Source organism: Urocitellus parryii, unplaced genomic scaffold (assembly GCF_045843805.1).
Source record: "Urocitellus parryii isolate mUroPar1 unplaced genomic scaffold, mUroPar1.hap1 Scaffold_167, whole genome shotgun sequence".
In the NCBI taxonomy this organism is placed as follows: Eukaryota; Metazoa; Chordata; class Mammalia; order Rodentia; family Sciuridae; genus Urocitellus; species Urocitellus parryii.
In genome coordinates, this window is record NW_027552174.1 from 116460 (window position 1) to 133941 (window position 17482).

Sequence of the window (17482 nt, forward strand, 5' to 3'; positions counted from 1 at the left end):
CTGGAAATGTGACTCTGTGGTCAAGCACTCCTGTGTTCAATCTTTGATGCCCCCCCAAAAAAATTGCATATAGTAATAAGGACCAAAAAAAATCTGTGTTTGAGCATATATACATGTGTGTGGGTGTCTTATAATGTGGAAAGAGTGACTAAAAGAAAATATGCTAGCATGTCAATGATAGATCTCTCTGGATTATGAAAATTAAATTGACTTTTCTTTTATTTATTATAGTTTTATTTACTTTACAGGCCCCATTGGGTCATTAGGTTTCCAGGTCACTTGGGCCGGTATTCTGGATGCACCATGAAGAGCATGTGAAGGAAATTGGTGCCAAAGTTGGCGCCCTCCTTGTGATGGTGCCTCAAAGACTTGGGTGTGTACACATCCATGCACTTGGGACAGTAGAACTGAACCATGGACTCACCTGGGATGTCTGAAAGGCTGTTGGGAAGCGTTGGCTGGTTCATTACAGTACACATAGTTTCAGGAGCCAAAATCCCCCCTGCTAGTATTTTTCTAACATCTGGGAGATGGCACAGTTGGTGAGGATGTAGCGGGCCTGGATCAATCCATTCAACATCTCAGTTGCCTGCTCAATCAGGTCACTCTGGTTGGGGTTGTCTTCTAGCTCTTCAGCAGGATCCAGGTCCAAGATCATGTCTAGAGCTTGTCAATATTGAGACACTTGCTCATTGAGTCCAGTAATATTAAATTTGTCCTAGATATAGTCTTCATCCACTTCACAGAAGAATTCATTGCCAGGAAGCCCACAGAACCAGGAAATCCAGAACACTTCCTCTGAGCTAATCATCTTCATGTGAGCCTATGGATAGAGAACTGGACCAGGGTGGGGGAGGAGATTAAGGCTTCTAAGGAACCACGGCTACTGCTACAGCGCAGGCTGGGCACCCAACAAGGGCAGGCTAAGTGGGGGGGGGCAGTGAGGGGGGGAGTTGTGCTATATTTTCTTCATACATCATTTATCTCCCTTCTGTTCACTTTCATCCCTACTGGTATGAATTATTTGAAAAAAATAGAGAAGAAATAGCAATTCAGATAATGATCTATTTTGATGTTTATATCATAACCAGTTTTCTTTTCTTTTTTAATTTTGAACTTAAGCTTTTCAGTTATGCTTGAAAAAGAGTCTCTATCATGATTCTGCATGGGTCTTTGTCAAATGACAGTATTTAATTATTATTTTCAAGTTCTAACTAAGAAAATGCCACATTTTCACAAAATACAGATTCCACTTAATGTAATAGGAAACCACGCAGAGTTTCTGAGGAACAAGCAGAGGTTTGGGGAAGTGAGGTGTTGAAGGACATAGAGTGGGTGAATTCTGGCAACACTGATCCACACTGTGAGGGCAGAACCTTCTCAATGTCTACATCTCTTTTTAAATTGTCATCTCAGAATAGTCTGCCCTGCTCAACTTAAAAATAAAACAAATTGCATAAGCATTTCAAAGCAACCTTTTTCAAAAAGTTCTATGAATTCTAACCTGAGGTATGAAAAATCTTATGTAGGAATGAGGCTATGTCATTTAACTGAATTATCTTTGTATGTGAAAATTTTTAACATACACTCTGCAGCATACCATTGGACCTCTCTGTCATCACTAGGGTTTTTTTATTTTTTTTATTTATTTTTTATTTTTTATTTATTTATTTTTTTAATTTATTTTTTTAATGTTGGTTGTTCAAGACATTACATAGTTCTTGACATATCATATTTCACATTTTGATTCAAGCAGGTTATGAACTCCCATTTTACCCCGTATACAGCTTGCAGAATCACATCAGTTACACTTCATTGCTTTACATATTGATAAACTCATGTCTGTTGTATTCTGCTGCCTTTCCTATCCTCTACTATCCCCCCTCCCCTCCCCTCCACTCTTCTCTCTCTACCCCCACTACTGTAATTCATTCCTCCCCCTTGTACTGTTTTTCCCTTTCCCCTCACTTCCTCTTGTATGTAATTTTGTATAACCCTGAGGGTCTCCTTCCATTTCCATGCAATTTCCCTTCTCTCTCCCTTTCCCTCCCACCTCTCATCCTTGTTTAATGTTGGTCTTCTTCTCGTGCTCTTCTTCCCTAGTCTGTACTTAGTTACTCTCCTTATATCAAAGGAAACATTTGGCATTTGTTTTTTAGGGCTTGGCTAGCTTCGCTTAGCATAATCTGCTCTAATGCCATCCATTTCCCACCAAATTCTATGATTTTGTCATTTTTTACTGTAGAGTAATACTCCATTGTGTATAAATGCCACATTTTTTTTTTATCCATTCGTCTATTGAAGGGCATCTAGGTTGATTCCACAGTCTTGCTATGGTGAATTGTGCTGCTATGAACATCGATGTAGCAGTGTCCCTGTAGCATGCTCTTTTTAGGTCTTTAGGGAATAGACCGAGAAGGGGAATGGCTGGGTCAAATGGTGGTTCCATTCCCAGCTTTCCAAGAAATCTCCATACTGCTTTCCAAATTGGCTGCACCAATTTGCAGTCCAACCAACAATGTACAAGTGTACCCTTTTCCCCACAACCTCGCCAGCACTTATTGTTGTTCGACTTCATAATGGCTGCCAATCTTACTGGAGTGAGATGGTATCTTAGGGTGGCTTTGATTTGCATTTCTCTGACTGCTAGAGATGGTGAGCATTTCTTCATGTACTTATTGATTGATTGTATGTCCTCCTCTGAGAAGTGTCTATTCAAGTCCTTGGCCCATTTGTTGATTGGGTTATTTGTTATCTTATTGTCTAATTTTCTGAGTTCTTTATATATTCTGGATATTAGGGCTCTATCTGAAGTGTGAGGAGTAAAGATTTGTTCCCATGATGTAGGCTCCCTATTTACCTCTCTTATTGTTTCTTTTGCTGAGAAAAAACTTTTTAGTTTAAGCTATATTTTACTTATTAACTGTTCATAGGACAGTTAACAACTTAAAAGTTTGTTGATATTATTGCCTCTATTACATAGGTGGAGGGAGAAACCAAGGAATACACACAAAGTACTACAGCAGGAATTTTCTTAATAACAAAATTTAATTATATGTCTGTATTATGAAAAATTTAAAATAAACCATTTAAGTAATATCATGAGAGAAATTTTTTAGGGATATTTTATCAAAAATATGTACATCTCTAGATCAAAAGATTAAAATAGAGCTGAGATAAATTATAAAAGGCATGAGTAAATAGAGAGATACACCGTATTTATGGATTGAAAGGCTCAGTATTTTTAAGGTATTTTTTATTTTTTATTTTTCAAGCACCTATGAATTAAAATATATCATAATCACAGACTATACAAAACATAGATATCTATGAAAGTGAAAATTTATAAAAGTGGAAGTTAAAATGTTAATTTTAAAATTTATATCAAAATACAAATGATCTGGGATGTCAAAAATAATATCACAAAAACTCTAGTTGGGAAACTAATACCCTCTGATTTCAAGGCTTCCTAAAAACCTACAGTACTTAAGATAGGTAGTGTTAGCATAAGGGTAAACAAATAAGTATACAGAATAGAATAGAAGGATTGAATAGACACATGTATATACATAGTCAATAAATTTTCTACAGAGGAACCAATACAATTTTTTTTGGACAAACATGGATTTGGAAGGCAGAGACTGGTCTTATGCTTGCAGCTATAGCCAAGGCAAAACTCATTGTATAGCACCAGCTACTCCCAAGTTCAGGAGAGAAACCACCAACTATTCCTTGGGCATGATGTAAGTTTAACTTGAGTCAATTCCTAGGTCACTACCAGTATGGTTGCCTGCCTGCTAGGATTGCCTTGCAACATGGACTATTTATCTAATTATCCTAGACTATAAACAAAAAAAATAAATTTTGTTTCAGATTTTAGTTACTAAAAATGTTTAATAGCACTATCATTTCTTATCATAAAATAATAATCATAGATATCTAGGATATGACACTTTCCAAAATCTCCTACACCTGATAAAATCATACATTGATAAATTTGCTGAGCTCTTCTAGAAATCTAATTTATACCGGATACTCTTCAAAGTATAGAAAAAGTCTCACACAGTTTTACATTAGAAGACATGTATAAACCAGACCTTTCTACATTTGTCCTTTTCTGTTGTTCAGTTATTTTGTTATTATGAAAACAATTCAAAACTATAATGTGCATAATCAATGACATCGTTTGCAAAAATCCCAATATGTGCATTGACAACTAATTTGTTCTTTGTTTCCATGAAACAAATTTACCTATCATTACTTGTTAATGACCTAATGATTGCAAACATGCTAATTCTGACTAAATATTGAGTATGCATTCTGTTTAATGTCATTCTTTTCTGTGTGTAGATTTCTTTTAAATTAAAATTTTTATTTTTAGATATCATAAAAAATAATACAAAGAGATCTTATATTCCCTTTACTTAGTTCCCTCTACCTATCAAATTACAGTATTAAATTATGATTTTCCAGGTCTAACTCAGAAAATGTCACATTTACACAAAATACAGATTTCACTTAATGTAGTAGGATAACACACAAAGTGGTATCTAACAACACCTTCTTTAAAAATTAGAATTCAATATCACAACCAACATAGTGACATTGCTATAGTCAAGATATAAAATATTTTCATCACTACAAGACTCCCTTCCTCGTGGTGCCATTTTATTGATTCCCTCCCTATCCAATTCTCTCCCAAACTCTTGGCAAACAGTAAGACGTTCATGATTTCTAAAATTTTACTTATTAAGTATTATTAGTTAAATGGAACACAATATGCAATATCTAAAAATTCATCTTCACTAGAATAATTCTCTGGAAGATTCATCCAGCTAATTTGGTTTGTCAATATTTTGTCTTTTTGATTAATGCATACTATTCCATCATATGGATGCACAACAGCTTGTTTAACTCATTGAAGGATAATTTAGCTGTTTGCATTGAAAGATAATAGGGCTGTTTGCATGTTTGTGTGATTGTGACTAATACTGCCACATATATTCATGTATAAATTTTGTGAGAACATAAGTTTTAATTTCTTTGCAATAAATGTCCAAGTGTGCAATTGATGGGTCTACTTTACTTTCTTGTGGCTACCCATTTCCCATTTTCAGTGATCAATGTCTTCATATCTGTTAATCTTTTTTTTTTTGGTACCAGGGTATGAATCCAGAGTTGTTTAACCACTCAGCCACATATACAGACTTTGTTTATCTTTTTGAGTTAAGATTGGGTCTCACTAAGTTGCTTTGAGACTCACTAAGTTGCTGAGACAGGTTTTGAAATTATAATCCTCCTGCCTCAGCCTCCTGAGTTACAGTGAATATAGGCATGTACCACTGTGCCCAGCCATTCCTCAATTTTTTAAAAATGAAGTTATTTTTATTTCTGGAGCTTTGAGAGGTTTTACTATTTAATTTTGAAGGTTATTCATATATTTTTATACTTGTCTATCAGATATGTGGATTACAAATATTTTTCTCCAACTCCATTTACAAGGTATTTTACAGTGCAAAATGCCTAATTTCTTTTTAAAGAGAGAGTGAGAGAGGAGAGAGAGAGAGAGAATTTTTTTAAAAAATATTTTTTTTTTCTAGTTCTAGGCGGCCACAACATCTTTGTTGGTATGTGGTGCTGAGGATCGAACCCGGGCCGCACGCATGCTAGGCGAGCGCGCTACCGCTTGAGTCACATCCCCAGCCCAAAAACGCCTAATTTTTATTTATTTATTTATTTATTTATTTATTTATTTTTATTGTTGGTAGTTCAAAACGTTACATAGTTCTTAATACATCTAATTTTGATGAGGTCCAATTCATTAGTTTTTCATCTTAAGGTTCATACTTTTGGTGTTAAGTCTGTTTTTTTACCTAATGTTAACTCTTGAAGATAAGTCTTAGTTACTGATGTTAATTGCTGCAGAACCATTAGTTGAAAAAGTTATCCTTAACCTATTGTTTTTGAGGAGAGAAATCATGAACTATTCCTTGGGCATGATGTAGGTTTAACTCCGATTAGTTCCTAGGTCATTACTTCTGTCAAAAATCAAAAGAGAATTGATCAAAGGACACAAAATTTCAGTTAGATAGGTAGCATATGTTGCAGAGATCTATTTCACATCACAATGACTATAGCTAATAGCAAAATGTTGAATACTTAAAATATACTGAAGAGTAGCTTTTATGTGTTCTAATGCCACAAAAATATTGAGTATATGAGGTAATAAATATGCATTTTAGTTGGTTTAGCCATTTCACAATATATACATATATCATATTATACACCTAAATATATACAATTTCTGTTTGAAAAAAAAATAATACTGAGAAAAGAAAAGATAAATCAGAGAGAATTTTTATAACAGATCTAACTAAAAGGTTTTTAGGGGCTAATTCTGGATTACTCATTCTATTCTGTTTATCTATGTGGCTGTTCTTTCAGCAATATCACATTGTCTGTATTACATTAAGTCTTTGATTAAATTGTCTTCCCCTCACTGTTTTCTTATCTTTGAAACTTGTTTTATGTTTTCTAGGCCTTTGCCTTTTAATATGTATTTTAGAGCAAGTTTATATATGCCTATAATTTTTCTCTGGGATTTTCACAGGAATTGCATTTAAACTAAAGGTAATCTGGGATCAATTAACTGACATTTTTAAAACGTAGTCTTCCAATCCATGAATATACCATATCTTCCTATGTATTTATTTTTTTTAACTTTTTAATAAGCCTCTTGTCGTTTCTGGGATATAAACAGTTCACATATTTTGCTAGGTTTATTATGCCTTTGTATTTTATTTCTTTGGCACAATCATAAATGGTACTCACTATTGTTGTCTTTATTTTTTAATTTTGTTATTGAGGCAGGATCTAACTATGTTTCCAAAAGTGGTCTCAAACTCTTGGGCTTAAGCAATTCTACTGTTTCATCCTCCTAAATGTCTAGAACTACTGGCATGTGCTACTGTTCCTGGCTAGGTATTGTGTTTTTAAATTCAGGTTCTAGATCCAACATGGCGGCCGGCGAGCAAGTAGCATTTTCTATACCTCCGCAGTAACGGGATCAGAGAGACACATAAATACACTTGCATGGGACCTGCTGAGGATCTTCTAACAATATTCCACTGAAAGGAGACCTGCCGATAACTAGTAAGTCTGTGTGAGGGGTCAGTTTGTCTCAGGCGACTGAATCTTGGCAACGAGAATCAGGGACACAATCCCGCCGGTCATGGCGGCAGCTGGACTGGGCCCCGCAGGGCTGAGTCTGCGAACTGCCTCTGGCGGGTCAGCGCTACGATCCACACTCCTACCACCCCACCCCCCTCCAGCCGGTTCGGAGCAACGCGGAGCAGGGACACAATCCCGCCAGCCCCCTCCGGGGCTGAACTGTGAACTGCCTCTAGCGGTTTGGCACTAGGACTTTGGCAGCTCTTATGGCTGAGTTCCAGCTTTGAGACAGAGGAGAAAAGCGGTCCAGTTTGGTTCCAGACACTGGTCGGACCACAGAGGAGGACAGCAGCCATCATTTCGGAGAGATGATGTAATCATCCCCATGTTCTACTGATCTCAGCTCATTCAGCTACGGAACAGGTGATTTCAGGCTGGTATTTGCCTGCATCTAGCAGACAGATTTATTGCTCAGGCTCGGGACTGGGGATCTTGTGGAGAATATTCCTAGAGGCTGGTGCCTGGCAAGGCATGCGCCGGGCACTGAGCAGCTGGATTCTGGTTCCCGGGGCTAACCTGGCCCAGGTCTGAGGAAACTGCGGAGACTGCCGGTGGAGGCCAGTTCCAAGTGGAGTGTGCGCTGAGCTAGGGGTGACTGGGTTCTGACTCCCGGAACAGTTTTGTCTTGGGGCTGGGGAATCCATGGGGGTCGCTCGCTGGAGCCAGCTCCCAGCGGAAAGAGTAACGGGATCTGAGAGGCGGGGTTCTGGCTACCGAAGCTGCTTAGGCCCAAGGCTAGGGAACCAGCAGTGATTGCTTCTCAGTCAGGCTCCTGCTGGGTGCTGTGGGGCAGAGTGGAGCTTCCACCTGCGCCCAGAGCAGGCCAAGTGACCCGCCGGCGTGGTATCATGACACACCAAAGGCAGCTGGGGCTGAAGAGAGTAGACGCCCACGCCTAGAATAGGAACAGCGACCCCGCGGCGGGGTAGCCAAGTAACCTCATTTGGAGTAGGGGCTGTGCAGAGCTGCCATCTGAGCAAGCAGGACAGGCAGACCTGCAGCCCACTGGCAAGACAGGCCAGGTAGCTTGCCAGCATGGTGGACACGTAACACCGAGGCAGTCGCGTCACACTGGTTGGAGTGGGGGTGGAGCAGGGTTGCCGCCCGGGTCCGGAGGGGGCCCAGTGACCCGTTGGAGAGGCAGTCAGGTACCCCCATCGGGAGTGGTGGCTGTGCAGAACTGCGACCCACCGGCCTAGAGGCCTGCCAGCGTGGTAGACACATCACAACAATTGGAGTGGGGACCCAGCAGAGCCGCCACCCACATCCAGATCAGGACCAATGAACCCAGGGCGTGGTAGTTACGTTACCACAATTGGAGTGGGGGCAGAGCAGAGCCGCCACTCGTGCCTGCAGGGGGGGCAGACCTGCGACCGATCAGCGTGGTAGAGAGACCACCCTAATTAGAGGAGGAGCACAGCCACTACCCGCCCTGCAAGGGAGGCTTCCCAACTATACAAGAGCAATATAAATAAATAGGGGGTTAATTTCAAAAACACAACAGTTGCACAAAGCAGAAAGAAGTGCGTGCAGTATGAAAAGACAAGGAAAGAAAGGATCACAAGCAATGCAGGTCAACTCAACTTTAGAAGAGGTAATAGCTGCAACAGATGGAATATCAGATAAAGAGTTCAGGATATATATGCTTCAGATGAAATGGAGTCTCAAGGAAGCCATGAGACAGCAAAATCAGACAATAAAAGATCACATTGACAAACAAATCCAGGAAGTAAAAGATCAATTTCACAGGGAGATAGAGGTAATAAAAAACAAACAAATAGAAATCCTAGAAATGCAGGAAAAAATAAACCAACTTAAAAACTCAATTGAGAATACTACCAGCAGAGTAGATCACTTAGAAGAGAGAACATCAGACAATGAAGACAAAGTATTTCAACTGGAAAAGAACATAGCTCAGCAAGTCTGCTAAGAAACCATGAGCAGAACATTCAAGAATTATGGGACAATATTAAAAGACCAAATTTAAGAGTCATTGGGATGCAGGAAGGCACAGAGCTCCATACCAAAGGAATAAATAGTCTATTCAGTGAAATAATACGAGAAAACTTCCCAGACTTGAAGAATGAGACAGAATCCCAAATCCTAGAAGCCTACAGGACTCCGAATGTGCAAAATCATAAGAGATCCACACCTAGACACATTATAAGGAAGATGTCCAACATACAGAATAAGGAGAGAATTTTAAAAGCTGCAAGAGAAAGAAAGCAGATTACATTTAGGGGTAAACCAATCAGGATAACAGCTGATCTCTCAACACAGACTCTGAAAGCTAGAATATCATTGAATAACATATTTCAAACACTGAAAGAAAATGGGTTCCAACCAAGAATCGTGTATCCGGGAGATAAAGCTTCAGGATAGAAGATGAAATTAAAACCTTCCAGGATAAACAAAAATTAAAGGAATTCGCAGCGAGAAAACCATCTCTTCAAAAAATCCTTGGCAAAACATTACAGGAAGAGGAAATGGAAAATAACATTGAAAACCAACAATGGGAGGTAGGACAGTAAAGGGGGGAAAGCAGTCAAAGAGGATAACAAATCAGGTTTAGTAACATCAATAAACAAATATGGCTGGAAGAACAAATCATATCTCAATAATAACCTTAAATGTTAATGGCTTAAACTCACCAATTAAGAGACACAGGCTAGTAGAATGGATCACAAAACAAGACCCAACAATATGCTGCCTACAGGAGACGCATCTGATAGGAAAAGATATTCATAGACTGAAGGTGAAAGGTTGGGAAAAATCATACCACTCATATGGACTGCGGAAACAAGCAGGAGTGGGAATACTCATATCTAATAAAATAGATTTCAAGCCAAAGTTAATCAAAAGGGATAAAGAAGGACCCTTCATACTGCTCAAGGGAACCATACACCAACAAGACATAACAATAATAAATATATATGCCCCAAACAAAGGTGATGCTATGTTCATCAAGCAAACGCTCCCCAAGTTCAAGAGTCTAATAGACCACCATACAATAATCATGGGAGACTTCAATACACCTCTCTCACCACTGGACAGATCTTCTAAACAAAAGTTAAATAAGGAAACTATAGAACTCAATAACATAATTAATAACCAAGACTTAATTGACATATATAGACTATACCACCCAACATCAAGTAGTTACACTTTTTTCTCAGCAGCACATGGAACCTTCTCAAAAATAGACCATATACTATGTCACAGGGCAACTCTTAGACAATATAAAGGGGTAGAGATAATACCATGCATCTTATCTGATCATAATGGAATGAAACTGAAAATCAATGATAAAAGAAGGAAGGAAAAATCAAACATCACCTGGAGAATGAACAATAGGTTGCTGAATGATCAATGGGTTCTAGAAGACATTAAGGAGGAAATTAAAAACTTCCTAGAGCCAATGAAAACACAGACACAACATATCAGAATCTATGGGACACATTGAAAGCAGTTCTAAGAGGAAAATTCATTGCTTGGAGTTCATTCCTCAAAAAAAGAAAAAACCAACAAATAAATGATCTCATACTTCATCTCAAAATCCTAGAAAAAGAAGAGCAAAACAACAGCAAAAGAAGTAGAAGGCAAGAAATAATTAAAATCAGAGCTGAAATTAATTAAATTGAAACAAAAGAAACAATTGAAAAAATCCACAAAACTAAAAGTTCGTTTTTTGAAAAAATAAATAAAATTGACAGACCCTTAGCCATGCTAACGAAGAGAAGAAGAGAGAGAACCCAAATGACTAGCATACGGGATGAAAAAGGCAATATCACAACAGACACTTCAGAAATACAGACGATAATCAGAAATTATTTTGAATCCTTATACTCCAATAAAATAGAAGATAGTGAAGGCATAGATAAATTCCTTAAGTCTTATGATCTGCCCAGATTGAGTCAGGAGGCTATAGACAACCTAAACAGACCAATAACAATAGAGGAAACAGAAGAAACCATCAAAAGATTACCAACTAAGAAAAGCCCAGGACCGGATGAGTATACAGCAGAGTTTTACAAAACCTTTAAGAGGAACTAACACCAATACTTTTCAAGCTATTTCAGGAAATAGAAAAAGAGGGAGAACTTCCAAATTCATTCTACAAGGCCAACAACACCCTGATTCCGAAACCAGACAAAGACACTTCAAAGAAAGAAAACTACAGACCAATATCTCTAATGAACCTTGATGCAAAAATCCTCAACAAAATTCTGGCGAATCGGATTCAAATACATATCAAAAAGATTATACACCATGATCAAGTAGGATTCATCACTGGGATGCAAGGCTGGTTCAATATACGGAAATCAATAAATGTTATCCACCACATCAATAGACTTAAAAATAAGAACCATATGATCATCTCGATAGATGCAGAAAAAGCATTCGACAAAGTACAGCATCCCTTTATGTTCAAAACTCTAGAAAAAATAGGGATAACTGGATCATACCTCAACATTGTAAAAGCCATCTATGATAAGCCACAGGCCAGCATCATTCTGAATGGAGAAAAATTGAAGGCATTCCCACTAAGATCGGGTACAAGACAGGGATGCCTTCTCTCACCACTTCTGTTCAACATAGTCCTCGAAACACTGGCCAGAGCAATTAGGCAGACGAAAGAAATTAAAGGCATAAAAATAGGAAAAGAAGAACTTAAATTATCACTGTTTGCAGATGATATGATTCTATACCTAGCAGACCCAAAAGGGTCTACAAAGAAGCTAATAAATGAATTCAGCAAAGTGGCAGGATATAAGATCAACACGCATAAATCAAAGGCATTCCTGTATATCAGCGACAAATCCTCTGAAACGGAAATGAGGACAACTAGTCCATTCACAATATCCCCCCAAAAAATAAAATACTTGGGAATCAACCTAACAAAAGAGGTGAAAGATTTATACAATGAAAATTACAGAACCCTAAAGAAAGATATAGAAGAAGAACTTAGAAGATGGAAAAAAATACCCTGCTCATGGATAGGCAGAACTAACATCATCAAAATGGCAATATTACCAAAAGTTCTCTATAAGTTCAATGCAATGCCAATCAAAATCCCAACAGCATTTCTTGTAGAAATAGAAAAGAGAATAATGAAATTCATATGGAATAATAAAAGACCCAGAATAGCAAAAACAATGCTAAGCAGGAAGTGTGAATCAGGCGGTATAGCGATACCAGACTTCAAACTATACTACAGAGCAATAGTAACAAAAACAGCATGGTACTGGTACCAAAACAGGTGGGTGGACCAATGGTACAGAATAGAGGACACAGTAACCAATCCACAAAACTATAACTATCTTATATTTGATAAAGGGGCTAAAAGCATGCAATGGAGGAAGAATAGCATCTTCAACAAATGGTGCTGGGAAAACTGGAAATCCATTTGCATCAAAATGAATCTGAATCCCTATCTCTCGCCATGCACAAAAGTTAACTCAAAATGGATCAAGGAGCTTGATATTAAATCAGAGACACGGCATCTGATAGAAGAAAAAGTTGGTTATGATGTACATACTGTGGGATCAGGCTCCAAATTCCTCAATAGGACACCCATAGTGCAAGAGTTAACAACTAGAATCAACAAATGCAACTTACTCAAACTAAAAAGTTTTTTCTCAGCAAAAGAAACAATAAGAGAGATAAACAGGGAGCCTACATCCTGGGAACAAATCTTTACTCCACACACTTCAGATAGAGCCCTAATAACCAGAATATACAAAGAACTCAAAAAATTAGACAATAAGATAACAAATAATCCAATCAATAAATGGGCCAAGGACCTGAACAGACACTTCTCAGAGGAGGACATACAATCAATCAATAAGTACATGAAAAAATGCTCACCATCACTAGCAGTCAGAGAAATGCAAATCAAAACTACCCTAGGATACCATCTCACTCCAGTAAGATTGGCAGCCATTAGGAAGTCAGACAACAATAAGTGCTGGAGAGGATGCGGGGAAAAGGGCACTCTTGTTCATTGCTGGTGGGACTGCAAATTGGTGCAGCCAATTTGGAAAGCAGTATGGAGATTTCTTGGAAAGCTGGGAATGGAACCACCATTTGACCCAGCTATTCCCCTTCTAGGTCTATTCCAAAAAGACCTAAAAAGAGCATGCTACAGGGACACTGCTACATCGATGTTCATAGCAGCACAATTCACCATAGCAAGATTGTGGAATCAGCCTAGATGCCCTTCAATAGATGAGTGTATAAAAAAATGTGGCATTTATACACAATGGAGTATTATTCTGCATTAAAAAATGACAAAATCATAGAATTTGGAGGGAAATGGATGGCATTAGAGCAGATTATGCTAAGTGAAGCCAGTCAATCTTTAAAAAACAAATACCAAATGACTCCTTTGATATAAGGGGAGTAAACAAGGACAGGGTAGGGACAAAGAGCTTGAGAAGAAGATTTACATTAAACAGGGATGAGAGGTGGGTGGGAAAGGGAGTGAGAAGGGAAATCACATGGAAATGGAAGGCGATCCTCAGGGTTATACAAAATGACATATAAGAGGAAAGGAGGCGTAAGACAAGATAATACAAATGGAAGAAATGATTTACAGTAGAAGGGGTAGAGAGAGAAAAGAGGAGGGGAGGGGAGGGGAGGGGAGGGGGGATAGTAGAGAATAGGACAGACAGCAGAATACATCAGACACGAGAAAGGCAATATGTCAATCAATGGAAGGGTAACTGATGTGATACAGCAATTTGTATACAGGGTAATATTGGGAGTTCATAACCCACCTGAATCAAACTGTGAAATATGATGTAATATTTTGAACGACCAACAATAAATAATAAAAAAATAAATAAAAATAAATAAATAAATAAATTCAGGTTCTATGTGTTTCTTGGTAGAATGTAGGGATGTGATTTTTTTCATGTGTTAATATTATGCATTTGACATTTGTAAAACAATTTATTGTTTTCAATGGGGTTTTTCTGCAGATTATTCAATATTTTCTACATAGGTAAAAGAGGACATCTTTAAACAGGGTTTATTGTATTTCTTCCTTTACTTCTGGATTTTTTTCATTTTTGGCCTTATTGTTCTGGCTGGGATTTCTACTACAATGATGAATAAGAGTGAACATCAATGCCTTGTCCCTGATCTCAGGGCAATTATTTCATCATTAAGTAAAATGTTGTCTATAGGTTTTCCAGTGATGGTCTTCATCAAGTTGAGGCAGTTCACCTCTCTTCCTAGTTTTTTGGGGATTTTTTTCATTAGTTATATGGTGTATTTCTTTAATTGATATTGAAATTTTAAAAAAGTCCTTTGTATGACCCTCATTTGTTCATGGTATATAGTTATTATTTTTATATTACTGAATTCAATTTACTACTATTTTTTAAGGATATGTATGTATATATGCTTGATTGATTTTGGCGTTTAATTCTTCTTATTGTGTTTTTGCTCCTCCTCCTTTTCCTCCTCCCCCTCTTCTTCTTCTTCAAAAGAAATTTTTTTTGTCTTGTTTTAGTAACAAATTTATACTACTCTTATAAAATAAATTGAGACATATCCCATCTATTTTTATTCCTGGAAAAGACTGTATAGAATTTATGTTAGTGCATCTTTAAATATATGGTAGGATTCTCCAGGGAAACTCTAAGAGCCAGGAAATTTCATTTTTTTTTTTAATTTCAAAAACCAAATTCAATTTCCTAATTCATATAGGAATATTTTTATTACATTTATGAATGAGTTATGGTAGAATTTTTTGAGAAATAAGCCCATCAGTGGACTCCACTGACCCCAGGAGAGGAGGCCTTTATTATCCTATGGGTGTAAAGTCAGTCCATGTGCAGTTGTCCATAGCATTCCTTTGTGATTATTTTGATGTCTTCAAGTTCTGGGATGGTATGTTTCAATCCTGGTTATTGGTAATTATTGTCTTCTATTTTCTTTGTTAGCCTTATTAGAGGCTTTTCAACTTTATGAATCTTTTCAGAGGGACAGATGTTTCTTCCACTGTTTTTATTTGTGCTATAAAGATTTCCAATGTTAACTCCACTTGTCTTTTCCCTCTGCAGTTTTTTTTATTTATTATGCTTTTCCTAAATTATATTCTTAAAGTCAAAGTTGAGATTAATTACTTAAGGCTTTTCTTCTTATATATTCATTTAATGCTATAAATTTCCTCCTCAATTCTGCCTTTACTCCACTCTACAAATTTTAATGTGTTGCATTTTCATTTACATTCAATCCAGTGTATCTTTTTTTTTTGTCTTCCCTGGAGACTTTCCTTTGATTTATGGATTATTTATATGTATTTTCACATATTTGGAGACCCCCTTTTTTTTGCAATGGGTTTCTCATTTGATTTTCTTGTGGTTGGAGGGCATGTTGTGACATTTCAATTCTTTTAAAATTTAAATTTTTTAAAATTTGAATTTTTCCCCAGTCAGGTATTACTGTATTGTGGTATACGTTCTGTAGATGCTTGAAAAGAATTTGTCGTCTTCTGTTACTGAATGCATTCACTGGGGGAATGATCAATTAGAGCCTGTTTTTGATGGTGTTGGGTTCTATATTCTTCATAAGTTTCTGTCAAGTTGTTCTGTCATTATCCAAAAAGAGAAGTGACTGAAGTCTCCAACTATAATTGTTGAATGGTCTATTGCTCCTTTCAGTTCTATCAAGTTTTGCTTCATGTATTTTGTGGTCCTATTGTTTGTTGTTATATGTTCACAATTGCATGTATTCTTGATGCATTGATCCTTTTATCATTACACAATATCATTCTGTGTCTTTAGCAATTCCATTTGCTCTAAAGCCTATTTTTTTCCTATTATTAATAGAGCCACTTCTGCTTTCTCTTGATTAATTCTTGCATGTTATATCTTTGTTTTAACATTCAATCTGCCTACATAATATATTTGAAGTCAGTTTATTTAAGTCATATATATATATAGTTGGGTCATGATCTCTAATACACTCTGACAGTCTCTGTAATTGATCTTATTTGGACAATTTGCATTTAATATAATTTATGCTATGTTAAAGCTTAAGATATTTTGTATTTTGTTTCTTTGATTTCTTTTCCAGGCTTCCAATGGGTTATTTTTACTATATATATAATTCTACTTTTATTTATCCATAGATTTTTAAAAATTTTCTCTTCATATGTTAGTTTTTTTATGGGTCATTCTAGGTAATACTATGCTAATATAAACTTCATAATTTCACCAGTTCAAGTGAAATACAGAAAAATTATCTTTCTTTATATTTCATTAACCTCGCTGTGTATGATATAATTGCCTTAAAACTCAAAGCAAAAGGAAAGGCTATTGTATTTACTCCTATTTCTTTACTATTTTCTTTCTTCCCTCTTGTGTTCCAAAATTCCTGTGTGTATTGTTTTCTTTCTCTTTATGGAATATTCCTTAGCTATTTTTTCTAGCATAATTCTACTAGTGACAAATTCTTTTAATTTTTTTTCATTTGAGTATACCTTGATTTCCACTCTATTCTTGAAAGATATTTCTCTTTGATATAGAAATCTGGATTGATGGTCAGTTTCTCTCAGTGCTTGAAAAATGTAATTCCAAGGAATAAATCCATGTCAATAAACTGTTTTCTCTCCAAGATGGAAGCTGTCATACTTATGTCTTGTAGTTAGTTAGCCCCCTAGCTTGGAGGAGTAGGAATGCTGTTTCATTTCTTTCACATGTCTCCACTGACCCCAAAGGGGAGGAGGATTTCCTATTGCAGATGGACAGTGGTGAAAGCACTAATTCTCCACTGGGCTTTCGTGTGGTGCTGGGGAGAGGTCATTGTTACTCTCAAATGGGTTGAAGTATTGGCTGCCCATGTGGACTCCACTGACCCCAGGAGAGGAGGTCCTTTATTATCCTATGGGTGTGAAAGTCCTAGTCCACAAACTTGGCTTCATTTGGTGCTACTCTGGCATGGTGTTTAGGTTGCCTTATTCAGTATATGAGGAGCTACCCTCTCAACCTTTGCTGGTATGGATAAAGGATGTACCAGTTATTTTGTGGTCTCTTGTGAGAAAGCCTGTAATTATCTGAAAGGATTTATATATTTCTAGGCTTGTGTTTCCTGATTATACTGCTTCAAACAGTAGATTTTGTTGAAGAAATTTTTGTCTTTTTTGATTTTCTTTTTGCATTTCCAGGTTCTCTGCTTCTTCTAATTCAAATTTGAAGATATATAAAACAAAAAGTAATCCCAGGGAACTCACTACTTTGCA

General features: G+C 36.9%; 1 pseudogene; it reads right to left on the bottom strand.

Annotated features, from left to right (window-relative positions):
- Nucleotides 1-275: 275 nt before the first annotated feature.
- LOC144251725 (casein kinase II subunit beta-like) lies at nucleotides 276-817 on the bottom strand (annotated as a pseudogene).
- Between the last annotated feature and the right edge of the window lie 16665 nt (nucleotides 818-17482).